Source organism: Sorex araneus, chromosome 4 (genome assembly GCF_027595985.1).
Source record: "Sorex araneus isolate mSorAra2 chromosome 4, mSorAra2.pri, whole genome shotgun sequence".
Classification (NCBI taxonomy): Eukaryota; Metazoa; Chordata; class Mammalia; order Eulipotyphla; family Soricidae; genus Sorex; species Sorex araneus.
Window position 1 is genome coordinate 49,825,591 of NC_073305.1, and position 20,223 is coordinate 49,845,813.

Genomic DNA, 20,223 nt, shown 5'->3' on the forward strand with positions numbered 1-20,223 from the left:
CTTCATCCAATGATGCTCAGGGGACTATGTAGTGCTAGGGATGAAACTGGGGTTGGCTGCATACAAGGCACTGTTACTAGTTACCTCACTCCTGCACTATCTCTTTGGACTTGAAGACCAGGGTTTCTTTTTTCTTGGAAGCATTTGGCGTATGCTCTGGCTTTTGGCTCTGCACTTGACTGAGACCCTAGAGGTCAAAGAAGATTGTTGTTTAGGGCTCCAATGTCATTCATTCACTGCCTCCTCAGTGATGAGCTGATGCATCACTAGTCTAGGAGAAGTCAAGGAAGTAGAGATCATTGGAGTTCAGGCTCTTATCACCAACTCAGACAAACAAGGAGTTGTAACCTGGAAATACAGTGTAGCAAATTAAACACTGTGTTCAGAGAGGTGCTTTAGGGGTGGAGCCAACTGTGAGGTGTATCTGCTAGTTGGAGAAGGCGCTCTTGACAAAGAAGATGCTGCACTGTTAAAATGCCAGGTTTACAAAAGAACGATGAGGGAACCGCCGACCAATAACCCTAGTTGATGCTTGAATCTCTTCTACCATTGGACCATATTCATAAAGGGTCATTTGATAGACCAAGGATCAAGTGATACACAAAGGATCAAGGTCATTTGATACACCAAGGATCAAGGATCAAGTGACATACGCAAACGAAAGGATTTGTTCAGGCATTCCATAGTTTCTTTAGTTACAATTTTTTTTAAAATGAATACAAATTTTTTTAAAAGATAGGCTATTTTTAATTTAAATCACAAAACGCTAACTCAATGTGACCAACCCAAAGAGAAACCACCTCATCTCACTCAATTCTGAGTCCTAGTGGTAAGGCCCAGGCAGGCCGGACAGGTTGTTGGGGCTCCATTCACATGTTTACAGGTTTCTCACTGAGGGCAAACTGCGCCTGTGAGAGATTGGCCACGCAGGTCACCATCAGCAGGTCATTGACCTGGCTGTTGAGCATGGTCTCAAAGTCACCAGGGATGATTTGGAGAACTTGATTAGCCAAATTCATCAAGAATCTGCCCATAGTAGCCCTGTAGCACTGTTGTTCCGTTGTTCATTTGTTCATTGATTTGCTCGAGTGGGCACCAGTAACATCTCTCATTGTGAGACTTGTTGTTACTGTTTTTGGCATATCGAATACACCACAGGTAGCTTGCCAGGCTCTGCCATGCAGGCGGGTTACTCTCAGTAGCTTGCCAGGCTCTCCGAGAGGGGAGGAGTAATTGAACCTGGGTCGGCCGTGTGCAAGGCAAACCCCCTACCCACTATGTTATTGCTCCAGCTAACATCTTTCCAGACTGCACATCCTCTGTGTGCTACAACACTGTGCTTTGTAAGCACCAGCTTACATCCAGGATGCTTACAACATCCTGGATGTAAGCTGGTGCCTCTAACTTGCTGTGAGTAGCTGCAGAGTCCAATCACAAGGATGAGGCTAACTTCATAATTGGGCCCACTCCAAAACACTCAGTGTCTTCACCAGCAGGTGTGAACATCACCTCCATGCTTTCCCAGGGACACCTATAAAAGTGCTGACATAGACCCTGATGCTCATGCAGCTGTAGTTCTAGCTCCCGGTCCTTCCTCCAATCAGGGTGACTCTCTGCCTCCCCTCCCCCCTACCCCCCCCCACCAATATACTTTTTTCTGGTGAGGTGAATGGGGTTGGAAACTTCCCAGTTGTAGGACTCATGGGTCAGCACTGAATGCTCAGTGATGTCAGGGCCTGTAGTGTACCAGCTTAGAATGAGCTCATTTGGAGAGACTTCCCTGTGTAATTCATATATGTTCTTAGCCAATTCCATGTCAACAGTCATCCTCATCTTCTGACTCATTGTGGGGCATCGAGAAGCAATTGCTGACTTATGCTGAGAGCTTGTCAATAGTTGCCAGTGGAGTCCCAATAACGTAGGTCATGCCTTCATTGCATCACTCATAGCCGTCCACAATCAAGGCCCAAATGACCTGGTGTAGACAGACCTCATGACCACTGGGGAAGGGGCCAGGGAGAACAGGACCAGGCAGTAACTGCACCAGGGTCGGTGCTGGGACTGGTGCTGAGGCTGGAGTCTGGCTGGCAGTTGTGGCCATAGCCTTGGTTGCCACAGGGTCTGAAACTGAAGCCAGAGTCTGAGTTGCAGCTGTTGCTGCTGCGGGTGTTGAGGGGGTCAATGAATACTTATTGAGGTCCAGTTATGAACTTGGTACATCAGTATGTAGTGGAGAGCAAAATATACATAGAATCTCTCCCTTCTCTCACAGTGCCTTTAGATTCAACTGAATGTCTTTAAGCTCAGCAAATCCATTTATCAAATGGATTAAAATAATCTATGCATTATTAAAATTACTCTAAGTGCTACCTATCATGAGCGGGATCTAGCCCTTCCAGGGCAGGAGGTCAGGGATGGCTGCTTGAGAAGGTGACAGGTATACCAGGCCATTCTCTGGGCAGAAGGAGCATTCCGGGCAGAGGCAACTGTGGTAAGCCAGAGAGAGAACATCTGAAGAGAGGATCGCGTAGTGAGTGGGCTATACCTAGGGAATGTGGGGCCACACCATGAAGGGCCAGCGGGAGCAGGGACATGGCAAGGGTCTTTCTGAGCTGATAGGAAAAAGAGGGGCCTTGGGGGTGGAGGAGAGTCACCCTGATTGGAGGAAGGATTGTGAGCTTAGACAAATCATTCTAAAGATGAAGAAGAGACCTTGTAAAATCATGGGAAGTTGATAGGCACTGGAAGATGTGCCTTCTGTCTTTTGAGTATGCTATTTGGGGAGAACAAAAGGCGAGACCTTACTGACAGAAAGTATGGTACAGGGAAAGCAGGGTGAATACCTATTACACAGGGCTGATGATAAACCAGACTTAGATATGGCTATCTATCCTATAGGAACGCTCTCTTGTATATGTTCATTGTAGTAGTTATACATACACACACACATACACACGGGAAGAGAGAGGGAGAGAGAGAGGGAGAAAGAGGGAGGGAGGGAAGGATGGAGGGAGGGAGGGAGGGAGGGAGGGAGGGAGGGAGGGAGGGAGGGAGGGAGGGAGACAGGGAGAGGGAGGGAAGGAAAGAGGGAGCGGGAGGGAGAGGGGGGGAGAAACCTCAAAGTTCAATTATGAGAGCAGGTAAATATTCTCTAGGGCACCTTTCCTCTGCCATCTTTTTCAGCAGTCCCTTTTCCATGGAAGAAAAGAGTAAATCTTGGGGTGCTACTTGGAAATTCTCCAAGAAATGGGGCAAGAAGAAAGCTGATGTTTTCATCAAATTATCTCTGCTGTAAATCCTCTGAAAGCTACTGTCCCTCATCCCTTGTGAGTACCTGTCTAGCATCTCAGAGCCTAGAGGAACAGATGGCCGACTTCAGAGCAAACTGATAACTACAGTTATCTGAGCAGGGAGGGGAGGGTAAGGAGGGGCCAAGTTTAGTTTCATCTGTAAGTTTAAAGCATAGTTTTATCTGTAATATTCTAATTTTATTATGAAAAACTTTAAACCTGGACAAAAATGGGACACTGTAATAAACCCTCAATAGCTGTCGTCCCCCCCCACACACACACACAACATACACACTCCTGGATTATTTTTAAGCATACCTTAGACATTGTATTCCATTTATAAGTATTTTAGTAGGCATCTCAAACTGATAGAGATGTCTAAGGGATAATGTCACTCTCACACCTACACTAACAATAATAACCCCCATCAGTGTGCACGTTGTTCCCCTAACACATAGTTCCAATTTGTTCAAATATGACCCCACATTTGGTTCAGACGTTAAAGTTACTGATATGCTTCTTCTGTGAATTTTTGTTCATTCTTGCCAGGATCTCTCACCACTTTGCTGGGTCCAAGGCTAAGACTTGTGTCATTTTGCTCAATGTCCTCAAGTTTTACACATAACTGTCAGAAGAACATTTGCATTCCCCTGGCAAGGGGCAAGAGCCTGCATTTCTCCCCAGCCCCAGCGGCATAGAGTCTAACTTCTGGAATTATGACAATCTGAGAGAGAAGAAGGGATACATTGCAGTTTTTATTTTTTCAAGTTTCAAAGTAAAATGGACTCAGCTCTAATGGAGTATTATAAATCACAACACCACAATAATTAAAAAAAAGACAAGCCAATTGGAATATTAGAGGGATGATATTAACCAAACTTATTCAACACCCATATTTTTTTTCCTTTACCCTCCAACAATTCTACAAGGGAGATGGATTCACATCACCCATTATTATTTTTTTTTTGGTTACACCCAGCTGTGTGCAGGGTTTGTTCCTAGCTCTGCATTCAGGTATCATTTCAGGCTCAGAGGGCTATATGGAGTGCCAGGGATCGAACCCATGTCAGCCGCATGCGAGGCATACATCTTATCCTCCGTACTATGACTTTGGTCCCTCAAGTCACCCTTTAAAAGGAGGAAATGGAGGCCCTGATGGGAGGAGAGTCCTGCAGCTAGGCAGCAAGGGCAGATCTGCGCAGCAGTGTTCTGCAGTGGACTCTGATTCCAGGCCAGTCGCTTTGCTAACCAAAGTACCCAATGAGCAGGACAGCCTGGCTCAGGATGGGATTATCAGCCCAGACCTGGGCTTTCTTTCCTGCTCAGAGTCAATTTACAGAACATCTGGCAGTGGGTGTCATTGGTCCCAGAGTTTGAAGGACAGGCATGGACGGGAGTGGAGGGAACACGGGAGTCAGAGGACACACCTCTACGACTATCTTTGGCCCCACCATGGACTGGCAGTATCGGGAGGACTCCAGCCTAAAATCATGTGACCACGGCGAGAAGTCTAGTTCCTGGGGAGCCACACCTGCAAAATGTTGTAGAGTATAATTTAGTATTCGTTTTTACAGCCAGAGCCCTATGCAAGACGGATTTTGGTTGAATGTTGAGGATTAGAGAAAAAAGGTTCTGTTTTTCTCTTTGAACTTGGAGAGCAGGGCCTCCAACTTCTCCATTGTTAGCCTCTACTTCTCAATGCCAGGCTAGTTTGGGGGTTACACTGGGGATGGATATGCAGGACCAGCCCTGAGGAGCTGAGGAAGGGGGAGAGAAGGCATATGATTGGTTGATGAGGAATAGAAGTCACAAACCACAGTCTCTCCTGTTGAGCCTCATGCACACATGCACACATATGTATGTATTCAGCACAATCCACATATGCATATGCCAGAGGAAGCTTCCAGAGAGGAGGGTTTGGGCTCTGCTCCCTTGACCTGGAGGCTGTAAGGTTTGGGGCAAGTCTCTTTCCCTCTAGAAGCCTGTGTCTCCCTTTGAAAATGAGGACAACATTCCTTCTGCCAGGAAGGTGCTGTGATGTTAAGTAAAATGAGTGCAGGACGGTGCCTGGTGCGAAGCAGATGTTGAGGAAATGCTGAGTGTGATCCAGGGAGCCTCACACACTGGCCGCTGTGTAAGGATCTTGCCTGTCCAGTGTTCATCCTTATCATTATTTCTGGGAGGTGCAGGTGGAGTAAGATGCAGTACCTGGTCTTACTTCAATGGGGGAAGGACTAGAACCTAGCCTTTGCACTGTACTGTTGTGCTGTCATTCATCAATTTGCTCGAGTGGGCACCAGTAATGTTTCCATTGTAAGACTTGTTACTCTTTTGGCATATTGAATATGCCGAGGGTAGCTTGCCAGGCTCTGCCATGCAGGCAGGATACTCTCGGTAGCTTGCCAGGCTTTCCAAGAGAGACAGAGGAATCAAACCCAGGTTGGCTGCGTGCAAAGCAAATGCCCTACCCACTGTGCTATTGCTCCAGTCTGGAACCCAGCCTTATCTCCATCATTTCAGACCTTCACTGCCACATAACACCAGGTCAGCCCTGGCCCCCTTCCCACAAGTGCTTGCCTTCCCAACCCAGTGCACAAATCTTTCAGAAAACAGAACAAATGATTCCTTCTGAGCCTTTGTCTTTGAAATATATTTTGAGTCATAAAAACTCAGCTCCACAACAATGATCCTTCCTGCCCCAAATCTAAAACTCAGCCTCCTCCCTGTTCAAGGACTTAGGGAGAAAGAGCTGGGGAATTACTCTGTGCTCTGGCAGGACTTCAGGGCTGTTTTTTTTCCCAGTGGAAGCTCAATAATTCTTGAGACCCAAATTTAGAAGCATGTATGAAGAGCCCTGAGAAGTCAGTAGCAAGGCAGCCAGACTTTCTAACTTATTTTTTTTCCCCAAGCAATCTAATAAAGCTATTGCATAGTCATTTCCCAAGGTCAATTTCCAGCTTTTAATAGTTTTAATGAGCTGTTTAAAAAGGCTCTTCAACTTGTGCTCATCCAAGCTTGCACATGTTTGGAAGCAGGGAGGAAAGGGAAGGCAGAAGGAGAGGGAGTGAGGAGTGGATGAAAGAGGTGGGTGCAGTCCTGTTCACTTCACAGGAAGGGGACAGGCTAGGGGCTAGCCCCTAGCCCCAACATTACAGAGGTGCCAACAGGGGCTTTGTTCACCCTGGAGATGATGTCTAAATTATCCTGGGATCTGAGAGTCAGCCACTGCTGTTACCTGCAGACAGGACCCCCAGGGTCCTCTGTCTCTTAGACATCTGCAGGGAGGCGAAGGGGAAAACAGAGATGACAAGGGCAGTGGGGGAGAGGGGAAGGAGCCTGGAGTGTTTGATGAATGCAGGAGTTAGTTACTGTGGGGGAGGAAAGAGAGGAGAACATAAAAGACAGGAGGAGCTCAGGGGAGTCAAGGTCCAAACACAATGGGAGCCTGCATTGTAGGTGGCCAGATGCTAATGATTCACACTAAATAATTGCCAGTACTACTCACCTGCAATTACAGTGTCCAGGTTTAGTACCACTTGCCTTACCAGCCGCTGCTCCTTGACTTCTCACAAGTACCCAGAGTTAGTTCTCTATGGTTCTCAAATGGAACTGAGGAAAAGTCATCAGTCCAAGGTCACCCAGCTAGTACAGTTGATTCGAATCCAGACAGTCTGGCCCAAAATGGAAACAATAACTATGAGAGAAAAAAAATTTTTTTTTTTTTCAGAAAAATCCAAATATCTGTGTAAAGAAGAAAAAAGACAATATACCCTTAAGTTTGTTTCACAAGGAACAGTCAGAGTCATGGGGGAATTTTGGTGTTTGTGGCAAAGTTCTGGAGCTGTTCACCAGAAGCTATTTTTAGTGTTTTTATGGACATAGAATTTTAGTCAGACCTGGATGTCCAGCTCACAGCCCTTCCTGACCTGGTAGAGTGGGTGTTCTCTGTGGGATGGTAAGTAGAGATGATATTGCCTATCCATGGTCTTTGAGTCATAGTGGAGTGATATATGCTCACACTTTCTGTGTGCACAGCCACACATACCCCAGCAACTCTCTCAGTCAACCAGGTCTGATGGTTCAATGGTCAGACGCAGTCATATGGTGCCATACCCACTGGCAGTTAGAGGGCCAGGAGGTGCTGGCATCTCTGTGCCATCAGAGGTGTACGCTGACCTCTGAGCTATATTCCTAGCCTACCTGAAAATTTAAGACCCTCATCCAGGGGTGGGGGAGATGACGAAAGTGCTATATCATATGCTTAGCATGTGTAAGGAAATGAGCTTGACCTTGGCTACATGACCTGCAGCAGTGCCAGATCAGTCCTGAGGCCCCCCCTGCACTGCTGAGCCAAATCCCCGCTGGACATCAGTGCCACCAGGAGTGGGTCCTATGAAATATATATACATATATCAAAGAACAACGGATGTGTTTGATGATACTATGAGAAACAAAGTCTGTCCACTGAGTTTCTGAGATCAAAGCTCTTCTCAAATCAAAAATGTATGGAATGGGTGACTTGTAGTTTGATCATTTTAAATTAATATCTTTCTGGAATAATATGAGTCTGGACTCATGATCTTGAAAGAGGATCATAAAATACAAGGGAATAAAAGCAATACCTACTGGGGCCAGTGTGTGAAAAATGACTACATGTATTCAGAAGAAATAAAATTAACAGAAATGTATTACAACTGTTGGGACCAGCTGCCATGAGAGAAGGATGCATCATACAGTGACCAAAGAAACAAATCACTGTCTTTCTCACATGAGTGCTGAGGCAAACAGCCCAGGAGTGGGACCCCCCTCTTCTTTAATCACATGCCCCCCACATCTTAGAAAACAGCCCAGAGCATGTTTCCTCTGCTCTGCATAATCCTGAAATCATGTCCTAGTATCTGTTACAGCATGCAAGGCCCGGCATCTCTTTTCCTCATTTTAAATCTTTTGTCAGCATTATATCTAAACTGGAGTTCAGTGTTTCTATTTTATAAATAGAATTTCTATAGATGAGACCACTGAGACTCAGAGAGGATCTATTATATTTGGGTCCTTTCTCATGGTCAAGAATAGATGCCTGGTCAAAGACAGACTGGGTGTGTCAGAACTGAAACCATGACCTTTAAAGAAATATTTATTCTTACATTTTCGGATGTTATTTGTGTTATTTATCTACACTATCTCAGCATAGCAGTTAGAATTAGTCTTTTAAAGCATGTCATAAGCAACAAATAACTCATTTTTTTATGGACAAGGATTTGAATAGACTTTCTTTAAAGAAGATATACAGATGGATAATAAGCACATAAAAAGATGCACTGCAATATTGATAATTAGAGAAATGCAAGTCAAAACCACAATGTACACACCACCAGGATGGCTAGAATTAAAAACTCACTGGTAATTATCAAGATGGGAGAGGATGTGACAAAAATGGGTGCCCTGCCTATCCCTGGCAGGAATAAAAAAATGGTGCCATTGACTTAGCAATGAGACTTTAAACATAGATTTAAAACATATGTCCACAAAAAATCTAGCACATAGAATGTTTCTAGGGCATTTTCCCTAATATCCCCAAAGTGGAAACAAGCCAAACATTCATCACCTGGTCAATGGATAAACAAATGATAGCCACAGAATGAAATATTATTTGGCAATAAAAAAGAAAAAGGTACTGGTACTAGCTTCAATATGGATACACATTTAAAACATCATTTTAAGTGAAAGGAATCAGTTACAAAAGCCTGGATACATGTGGTCTGATTCGAGTGATATGAAATACACAGATCAGGCAAATTCATAGAGGTAATGATCTGTAGAGGCAGAAAGGAGGTAATGATTGCCCAAGGCCAGGCAAAGATTTGGGAGAGGGCCTGTCAATGGAGATGTGCTTTTGCAATGGGGAGCAGATGAAAATGTTCTAAAATTAGGTAAGGGCCATGTTTTTACAACCCTGCTAGTATATTAAAAATTGTTGACCCACATACTTTATTTATTTATTTTGCTTTTTGGGTCACACCCAATGATGCTCAGGGGTTACTCCTGGCTCTGCGCTCAGGAACCACTCCTGGCGGTGCTCTGGGGATCATACAGGATGCTGGGAATCAAACCCAGGTTGGCTGCATGAAAGGCAAACGCCCTACCTGCTGTGCTCTTGCTCCAGTCCCTAACCCATATTATATCTCAGTCACTGTCACTGTCATCCTGTTGCTCATCGATTTGTTCAAGCAGGCACCAGTAATATCTCTCATTGTGAGACTTGTTGTTACTGTTTTTGGCATATCGAATACGCCACGGGTAGCTTGCCAGGCTCTGCCATGCAGGCAGGATACTCTTGGTAGCTTGCCAGGCTCTCTGAGAGGGGCAGAGGAATTGAACACGGGTCAGCCGCGTGAAAGGCGAACGCCCTACCGCTGTGCTATATCTCAGTAAAGTCACTAATAATTTATTTATCTTTTAGGTTTGGGGACACACCTGCTTGTACTCAGGGCTTAGTCCTGACTTTGTGCTATGCCTTCACTCCTGGCAGGGGACTGGGTGTGGTGCTGGATAACAAACCAGGGTCAGAGCATTAAAACTTTTTTTCTTCTTTTTGGGTCACACCCAGCGTTTCTCAGGGGTTACTCCTGGCTCTGCACTCAGGAATTACTCCTGGCGGTGCTTGGGGGACCATATGGGATGTGCCGGGGATTGAACCCAGGTCGGCCACATGCAAGGCAAATGCCTTACCCACTGTGCTACCACTCTGGCCCCAAGCATGAAAACTTTTGAAGTTCAATTCTCTCATTTCTTTGCTCCAAACCCTCCTGAGACTCCCCCAATCCCCAAAGATCCACATCCTCATGGCCCATGGTACCTTGCAACGCCCAGGTGACATGACTGTGTCCTCACTCTCCTGAGCCACTGGGGCTGCTGTCTGTGCCCCAGGTGTGCCAGTCCTGTGCTCTGCAGGGAAGCTCCCTGTGCCTGTCAAATATCCAGAGTTCTTCTGTTTAGATGGGCAACTCTTTACAGCTGGACTCTACAATTTTCCTGTTTCATTATTTATCTAAGATACAAATTGATGGGCTGGAACGATAGCACAGCGGGCAGGGCATTTGCCTTGCATGTAGTCAACCCGGGTTCGATTCCTCTGCCCCTCTAGGAGAGCCCAGCAAACTACCGAGAGTATTCTGCCTGCACGGCAGAGCCTGGCAAGCTACCCATGGTGTATTCGATATGCCAAAAACCATAATGATAACGAGTCTCACAATGGAGACATTACTGGTGCCCGCTTGAGCAAATTGATGAGCAACAGGGTGACAGTGACAGTGACAAATGTGATTTCTTTAATTTTATTTATCGTCTGCCTCTCCCTACTAGAGTGTAAGCTGTGAGAGCTGGGATTCTGTCATTGTGCTCTAACTCATGGCCAAAATAGCCAGTACTGGGCAAGTATTTGTCAAATGAATGACTGACAATAGGGGAGAAAGCATTATTTCTTATTCTCAGCTCCCATTTTACCTTGTTCTATAACGAAGGCTGAAATATCCAGGTCTTCACTTTTCCTTTCTATCTTAAGCTGGGGGTGCCCATGAGTCTCTCTGAGCTCTCAGTACCCATGGAACCATCTCATCTCTGGTTATGCATGGAACCTCCTTTGCAGCTACCCATTGGAACATCTCAACTATTGCGTGCCCATGGGGCCAGCTCAGGAGGAGGTTATGTGGAGAGTCTAGTAAAGATGTTTTCTTCTCCAATAAAAGGGAAGAGGCCACTGAGGATTGTGGATCCTCCTCAGCATCTTGTTTGTATTTACTTTCTACTTCTCACCTTTGAATCTTTTTTAAAAATTAATTTAATTTATTTTTTTTTCAGAATTCCTTATTCTGATACCATTCCCCTTTGAATCTTGATGTGAAGGCATCTCTCCAGACTTTCATGCATTTTATTTGTCCTCCAAGTTATAAATAAAACCATCAGATTATCCTCACTCTGGGATTATGGACAGTCCGCTCTCACAGCTCCTGTGTCCCTGACCCTTTGTTGTACCCCCCATTCTCCTCTCTCCAGTGCCTCTTCACTCATTTGGTCCTTATTCTGTGAGCACCTACTATGAGAGTCTAGTGGACGAAGCACAGCTGTGTCCTAAGTTGAGGGCCTTTGGAGGAAGAATTGGAAGGTCAAGTGCGGGAAGGCTTGCAGTCTGGCCAGGAGCCTCAAGGGAGGGATTTCAGAGTTTGGCTCCAGGAAGGAAGGGCGGCCCCCTCCTCAGGAGCAGCTGAGGTGGGCAGCGCCTCCTTCTGCTCAGATCTCATTACTGCGCTTGCAGACACAGGCTCGGGGCCAGCCTCCGTGGGGAGCTGTCTAGCTGGCAGCAGAATATACTTCAGATTTCTGGGGAGAAACAAGCCTTGTTATGCCTTGGGGTAGTTTCATTCTTTTGCTTTCTGCATAATGTAATGCAATTAATCACGTCTACAGTGGTTTCTAATTTAGTATCACACACACACACACACATATTAGCAGCACAATAAAATTTATCTAAGTTTTATAAGTAGCCACTTCAGAAATTTTCTTGCATTCCTGCTGGTGGTGTGCTGGAAATTCATCCTAAAAAAGGTCTCCAGGTAACTAGTACGCAGATGAAAGTAATATAGAGTTACTACAAGTCAGCCACGGGAACAAATCTGAAGAAATGTTTCTTGGTTTATTCTCCTTCAACCTTTCTGGTGTTGGGGCTGGAGTGCTAAAACAGTAGGTAGGGCACTTGCCTTGCACAGGCTGACCTGGGGTTTGACCCCCAGTACCACATATGGTCCCCTGAGCCCTGCCAGGAGTAATCCCTGAGCACTCTAAAATCCTTTCTGGTGTTTTCAACAATTAGGATGAGAATGTCTGGGGCAGGGGAAGAGCCCTGGGCAAGGTCTGCCCAGGACTGGGGGCATAGAGATAGCAAGTGCTTCCAGGACACAGCTCTGCTCTAGCCTTCAGCTGTCTGATTTGGAAAAGGACCACATACTCTCTTCTCTGTCTTTCAGACAAAAGCCCATTTCCGGAGCCATTGTGCAGAGCTCATTTTAATGGTGCAGTAATTAAGTTAGAAATATAGACTCCTTATCTCTTTTATGAATGCTCTATTCACCGAGTTTACAAATTCTCTCTTAAAGTCAGAGAAAAATGATTTAAAATAAGGATTAAAAAAACCTCTATGAATAATTAAAGAAATGCAAAGGAAGGCAACAACAAGATGTCATTTTTTTCCCCACCACATTGTCTGAGATTTATGTCAGTGATTCATGTTGACAATGGTGTTGGCAGAAGTCTGCATGGGTGCAATTGTTCTGAGAAAAATTCAACAGTAACAAGAGTCTGTAATTTGACTATTTTTTTTTTAAAGGCAGATGTTGTATAACCTTTGAACCAGAAATCCCACTTTGGATTCCTGAGACTCTTAAGGAAACATAAAGCTTGAGAAAATATTTATATGGATTCTTATTCATCTGGCAATTATTTATGTATTGGCTAAAAGCTTTGTAAAAATACTTCTTAGTGCATTCTTTTTTTTTTTAACCTTGTCATGGGTGTAAGAATTCACTTTCATGTTGTCAAGGGAGTCATACTGGAAAGACCAAGAAGCTTCGTTGAGAGGAAGAACAGCCTCTGCGCCCAAAGATGGCTCCGGGAGTCAGACAGCTGAGTTCCAGGCCCAGCAACACATTTCATTCTTCTGAGATCTTGAACAAGGTAAATACATCTCTTCCATGTGTTTTCCTCACCCACTCGCATTTGTTCATGAACTCAGGGTAGTGACCAGTCAGGGCTGCTGGCCACTGTATTTACAGAGCTTTGACCACTAGCTCCCGACCTCTGCTGACCCTCAGCTTTCTAAAACACAAATGGGGATACTAATCAGACCTACCCACTTGCATTATTCAATATATGTAGTTTGCTCAGAACCTTCAGTGACTAAAAACTAAGTTTCCAGCTTCCCCAATTACTGAGAATAACCCAGAAGGGAGTCAGTTTGACAAAGATAAGGAGGGATTAAGGCACTCTGAGGTGATCCTTCTCATGGGCCTGGACACTGGATCCCCTTTGTCGTTCATCTCTCCCCCTCTTTGTTCCTGCCCCAAGGTGAGATGGCTCCCTCTGACAGTTCACTTGTGGCTCAAGTCTTCTGAGGACCTGGCCCCCCTGCCATTCAACTTCATGTGGAACCAGAAGTCTTGCTGGAGACAGCGAGTGTTCTGATATTAAGGGAGGATGATGTGGTAAGAGAAAGGCTTCGTGAAGTCATTATGTCCACTGTGAATTAACTAAAGACTCCACCAATTGTGTTTATGACAGGGATGTGGGGAACAGGAGGAAATTAGGGACTTGACCATTATAAAAAAGAATTATGTGGTATTGAAGGTCACCAGGGAGGTCGAGGTGGTGCCTGATAACCTGGATGACCAGAAGGAATCCCCGCTAGATTTGGACACCAGAAGATAATCATCTCAGCATCCCCTCCCCTGTTTTAATGGCTCACATCCTTGAAGCATAATAAAGAAATGCCCACGCACCCACCCTTGTTAAAAAGGTATAAAAGGGGAAGGACTTCAGCCTTCTTTGGAATTCTGCTTTAGGAGACCCCTCCTATAATCTGGGAGCTTCCCTGTCTTACTCTCCCTGCTTGTCTGTTTCCCTAAATAAAGTCTTCTACTGAATTCAGCGTTTAATCTCCCATCCCTTGCTTTCAATTTTGAGTGCTTGCGGACAAGCACTCAAATATTCACACCAGTTACAATACTTAGAAGGATTTCTTCCTGCAACCCCAGTGATGAGGTCATCATAATAGGTGGTGGTAGAGGAAGCCACAGGGTCATTGCTGTTGGTGGTGGTGGTAGTTGTGGCAGCGATGGGGCTGGTGGTAGTGGCATTAATGACAGTGATGGGTTTGGTGTTGGTACTGACCTTGATCATAGTAGTGTTGGTGACAATGAGGGGGGTTTCTAGAGGTGATGGGAATAGTGAAGTTGTGACAGTGCTTTATGGTAGTTACAGTGGCAGTGATGGGGTTAGTATATGTGGTATTGGTGGCAGTGATGAGGGTAGGGAGTGGAAATGGCAGTGATGGATTGCTGGTGGTGGTGTTAGTGACAATGAGGATTAATGGTGAAGGATGTTGGAGATGGACCAGAGTATGGTAGGACAGATAAAGAGAATTTGTAGAATGAAAAGGCTATTATTCTGGTTACTTCTTTAGGATTTATTTTTTAAATTCCTTATTTTTTTTTCTTTCTATCTCTTTGTTCCCCACATTCTTGCTGTCACCTGCTTTCATCTGGGTCTTCTATTGAGTTTGGATCAGCTTCTTTTATCTATAATAATATATATATTATTAGGATGGCAGCCTGTATATATTTTCTTTGCTTTTATAAATCACAACTATGTTCTATTGTTATGGAACAAATCCTGCATTCTATAAAATGCAGTCTTTTCAGAGTAAGACTCTTAAATCTCCAGGACTTCTTTTCAACTTGTGCTTTGTTGCACACGACCTAACAAGCTACAATTGTAGGGCACCCAGAGTGGAGAGACAGATAACCACCATGATAATGACCCGTGGGATATGTCGACCTCCCTTCCCTATTCTTTCCTCAGCCAGCACATTCAGCTCCTGTGGGATGAATCCTGCCTTCTCCTGTTGGAATGAATGCCAGGAAAGGTTCAGTCCAAATGGGTATCAAGTTGGTGTTTTTTGGAGACACTGTTATCATTGTCAGACCAACTGCTAGTACTGTGTTTGCATTTAGTCTCTGGTTGCTGTCTTATTCAGTAGGGATTTTTGTTGTTTTTTTTAAAGAGCTGTGTGGGTGAGTACATTGATGGCATGCTGATCACATTTCCAGGCTGCCATGGGGCTGTGAGTAGAGCTAATAGACTGGATGAAAGAATAATGAGCCAAAGCAATGTTGACAGCCTGGAAAGCAGCTCAGATCATGCAAGCTGGACTGTAACACAGACCCACGCACAGTCCAACACTCAGATCCAAATGACAAGTTGCATAAGGATGGCGGATAAGGACTCCGACCCCAACTGGGGAAAGATGCTTGAATTTTAAATGACAGTTTCAAGGTGTCTGATGGCTTACAAGAAAAATGAAAATAAGAGGTATCAGATAGAAAAGGGAGAAGTGCTATTCTGAGTAGTCTTCTCCACAGGATTCTGTAGCTTTCTTCACAAACAGGGGTTGCACCATGAAATTGAGCAGTTAGGATGGTGAGTTGAGGTGGAGCTTGAAATGTCATGGATCTCAGCAAAGGGATAGGGATTCTAGAAGTTTGAAAGTTGAGTGAGGGGCTATTGGTTGAAATATGCTCCAGGAAATCTTATAGAAGTTTAGCTAGTGATGGATAGTGAGAAGAACAAGATTATCTCATAGGAGACCTCTGGAGACAGTGCTCCAGGGTGGGCAGAGGTGACTTAAGGATATTATCCACTCTCTAGGTTCCTTCTCCTTTTATGCTCTGTCTATATGCTGTTGGCTTCTTATCCTTAAGATGACCACCTTACAGTACCAAAGTTCCAAGCATCAGGCTTTGCACAAGCATATTCAAGGCAGGGAGACACAGAATGAGGCAGAACCAGGGAGCAATTATCAAGCATGTTACCCTTCTCTTAGGAAACAAAAAATTTTCCAGAAGTTTCTGTTTTTATTTGTTTGTTATTCATGTTGTTTTTGGTTTGGGGCCATACCTGGCTGTTCTCAGGGCTTATACCTGGCTCTGCACTCAGGTTTTACTCCCAGTGGTGTTCAGGGAACCAGATGGATCACCAGGGATTGAACCACATTGGTTGCTTTGCAAGGCAAGCACCTACGCACTGTATTATTGCTCCAGCTTCCTCCAGAAGTTTTTCAGTAAGACTCCTCAATGCACCCTAGGCCAGGTTGTATCTGGTTCCCATATCCCTGTCCCATTATTATTTTTCTTTTTAAAAAAATGTTTGGGGTCATGCCTGATGGTGCTTAGGGCTTACTCCTGACTTCCTCTCAGGAATCACTCCTGGCAAGCTGTATAGGATGTCTAGGATCAAAAATGGGTAAGCTGTGTGCAAGGTAAGTGCCTTACCTCTGTACTATCTCAACAGGCCCTCATTTTCAAAGATTGACTAGGCTATATGTCTGCAGCAAGGAAAGGCACATCTTTCCTTGAATATGCAGTAGTCCATCTCATAACTGAACAGTACTGGTTCAGAGGGAGGCTGAGGGATGAATGGTGGGTCGGCAACCAAGTGTGTATATGCCACTGAGCGAGCACAAACCTACTTTTCAATTTTGGGAAGATATTTCTTTTGCATACAGAAACTTGGACAAATGTGCCAACTGCTAGAAGCTATAAGAAAGCCATTTTTTTGAGTCAAGATTTCTCAGTAACTGAGTTATCTAGAAATATAAAGTGTTGTTTCAGTGGAGTATGAAGCAGAATTAGCATCTCCCTGCTATGGATAAGGTACAAGGGATACCAGCTGGAGACTGGGCAGGGAGATGGGAGAGGAAAGACCATTTACACTGACCTGTGTAAATTCTAATTCAGAGAGCCAATGATTCTAGTAATTACTTTCCCTTTTGAATGTTCATTAGATAATTATGCAAATTAGAGATAATGTTTCTATTAAGTGAGGTATAATTTCAAGTTGAAAGGTATTTTTTATTTTACTGTAATTGCAGGAAATACAGAGTTTACCTTGGATCAGCATATACTTGATAATTGAAGGAGAGACACATTCCTCTCTGAATTAGGTTATGTATATTTGCACCCTGGCTCATTAACTGGCTTCATATGTACTAATTTCCATAGCCCACAGAAGACTTGTTAGCCTTGCAAAGTATCACCAGTAGAGTCTCCCTCTTATACTTTTGTTACTTCCTGCCCACAAAGGATCGAAACACCGTATTATCTCCTTGTTACCAAGGAGAAAATGATGAATCCAACTAACTAAAAGGTATTGCTAAATTTCTCTTTCAGTGAGGGATCTCTAGTGGTTTCCAGAGTTCTTAGTAGACACAGTTTCTTTTCTACTGTCTGAACGCTTGCTGCCTATTTTTCTGTTTCCTTCCTGTCTGCTAGTCAAAGAAGAAATAGACTGGGCATAGACATATATTGGATACCACCTCCTGCTTTCCTTTTGCAACCACCTTGGTACTAACCTCTTTAGCAGTTCTTCCTGGTGTAGTCCTAACAGTCCAATTTATATTAGAGATTCTATTCTCATCATTCACTCATTGTTAGTGGGATCATGAGTTTCCATCTAATCAGACTTTTTCCTTGGGGAACCTGGAATGGGGGTAGGAGTTGTTTGTCAGTTTCTGTTGGATGGCTGGTCACATAGACACCTTCTACCATTGACTGAGGGTGGTCTCAAGGAGAGATGCAGCTGGGAAGGTGACTCACTGATAGAGTGCCTGCCTGTGGGATACCTGGGATCATCCCTGGCACTGCAAAATGCAGAACCAAATCGCTCTAATATTTGCTTATGTGGAGTTCAGAAAAATATAGTAAGAGAATAAACAGCATCCATCAATCAGAGCTTATTGAACTAAGTTTGTTGACTGTGCGCGTGTGTGCGTGCATGTGTGTGTGCGTGCATGTGTGTGTGTGTGTGTGTGTGTGTGTGTGTGTGTAGGGGGTGTTGGCTTGGGAGTGGGGGGGTTAGACACAGTGATAGAGGGATGTGGGTATCTGGTGGCAAGTATGATATAACAGCACCATATTCCTGAAATATTAGTATATGTAAATCAGGGTGCCTAGATTTAAATCAAAAATCAAGGAAGAGAGAGGAGGGTGCAGAGAGAGCTTGAAGTCAGAGAGAATGGCTAAGCCATGTCTGCTTCCTCCAGCTCCACAGCCTGGTCCAAGGCTCAGATCCTCCTAGGCCTACACATCTCCTAAGCCCCTAGACGTTTCTCCCCCTCCTGCTGCCATATTTCAGACACTGCCCTGTAACTCTTCCCCCATCTTCTTTAAGACAGAAGCTGAAAGTTCAAGTTTCAAGGCCTGCCCTCTAGAGCAAATGGTGAGGGGGAGGGCCCACATCCTGGGGAGGATGAGGCAGGGGTTAAGAGAAAGGGGAGGCTTTTGTAGCAGGCCTGCGTGCAGGATGAAATAGAGGAGTGGTGCTGAGGGCCTCTGGCTTGCACCCCACAGAGACCATGGCATGTTGCTTCTGCCCCTTTTCCCCATGTCAGCTCACAGCAACTTAGCCATCGCTTTGCATAGCTGTTTAGTATTACACAGAAAGAGTGGGAGCTGACCCCCTAAGTCTTTTTTTAAAAAAAATTTATTTAAAATTAATTAATTAATTAATTTTTTGTAATGGATCCCCGTGAGGTACAGTTACAGACTTACAAACTTTCATGGTTCGTTTCAATCATACAATGTTCGAGTACCCATCCCTCCATTAGTGCCCATTCTCCACTACCAATGATCCCAGAGTGCCTCCCCTCACCCCACCTCATTCCCCATACCCCGCCCTGCTTCTGTGACAGGGCATACCCTTTTGCTCTCTCTCTCTCTCTCTCTCTCTCTCTCTCTCTCTCTCTCATTTTAGGTGTTGTGGTTTGCAATAGAGGTATTGAGTGGCCATTGAGTGGCTATGGTCTATTTTCAGAATGCATCTCCCATCCCAAGCAGGCCTTCCAAACACCCTTTACTTGGTGGTCCCTTATCTATCTGAGTTGCCATTTCCCCCAGGGTGTGAGGCTGGCTTCCAAGTTATTCAGTAATCCTCCTGGTGCTTCTCTCTACTACTCTTAGGTGTTAATCTCCCATTCTGTTACTTTTATATTCCACAAATGAGTGCAATATTTCTATGTCTATCTTTCTCTTTGACTCATTTCACTTAACATGATATTCTCCATGTTGATCCACTTATATGCAAATTTCATGACTTCATCTTTTCTAACAGCTTCATAGTATTTCATTGTGTAGATGTACCAAAGTTTCTTTAACTCGTCATCTGTTTTTGGGCACTCAGGTTTTTTCCAGATTCTGGCTATTGTAAACAGTACTACAATGAACATACAAGTCTAGATGTCATTCCGAGTATACTTTTTTGCCTCTCCGGGATATATTCCCAGGAATGGTATTGCTGGGTCAAACAGGATCTCAATTTCCAGTTTTTTGAGAAAAGTCCATACTGTTCTCCAAAAGGGCTGAGCCAGTCGGCATTCCCATTAGCAGTGAAGGAGAGTCCCTTTATCCCCACATCCACGCCAACACCAGTTGCTTTTGTTCCTTTGGATGTGGGCCAGTCTGTGTGGTGTGAGGTAATCTCATTGTTGTTTTGATATGCATCTCCCTGATGATAGTGATGAGGAGCATTTTTTTGTGTGCCTTTTGGCCATTCGGATTTCTTCTTTGAGGAAGTTTCTGTTCATTTCAATGCCCCATTTTCTGATGGGGTTGGACATTTTCTTCTTGTAGAGTTCGACCAGTGCTTTATATATCTTTGATATCAACCCCTTATCAGATGGGTATTGGGTGAATATCCTTTCCCATTCTGTAGATTGTCTTTGAATTCTGGTCACTTATCTATTGAGGTGCAGAAGCTTCTTAGTTTAAGGTACTCCTATTTATTTATCTCTGCTTCCACTTGGTTGTTCAGCAACGTGTCATTTTTGAAGATTCCTTTAGCTTCAATGTCGTGGAGGGTTTTTCCGACCTTGTCTTCAATGTACCTTATGGATTCTGGACTAATGTTGAGATCTTTAATCCATTTTGGTCTGGATTTTGTGCATGGTGTTAGGTAGAGGTCTGAGGCATTTTTTTTTTTTTTTTGCATGTGGCTGGCCAGTTTTGCCAGCACCATTTGTTAAAGAGGATTTCCTTGCTCCACTTCACATTTCTTGCTCCCTTATCAAATATTAGATGATCATATATTTGAGGATATGTGTAGGGATATTAAA

General features: G+C 44.4%; 1 pseudogene; it reads right to left on the bottom strand.

The window, feature by feature from the left end:
* Nucleotides 1–869: 869 nt before the first annotated feature.
* LOC129404321 (eukaryotic translation initiation factor 3 subunit F-like) lies at nucleotides 870–14,237 on the bottom strand (annotated as a pseudogene).
* Between the last annotated feature and the right edge of the window lie 5,986 nt (nucleotides 14,238–20,223).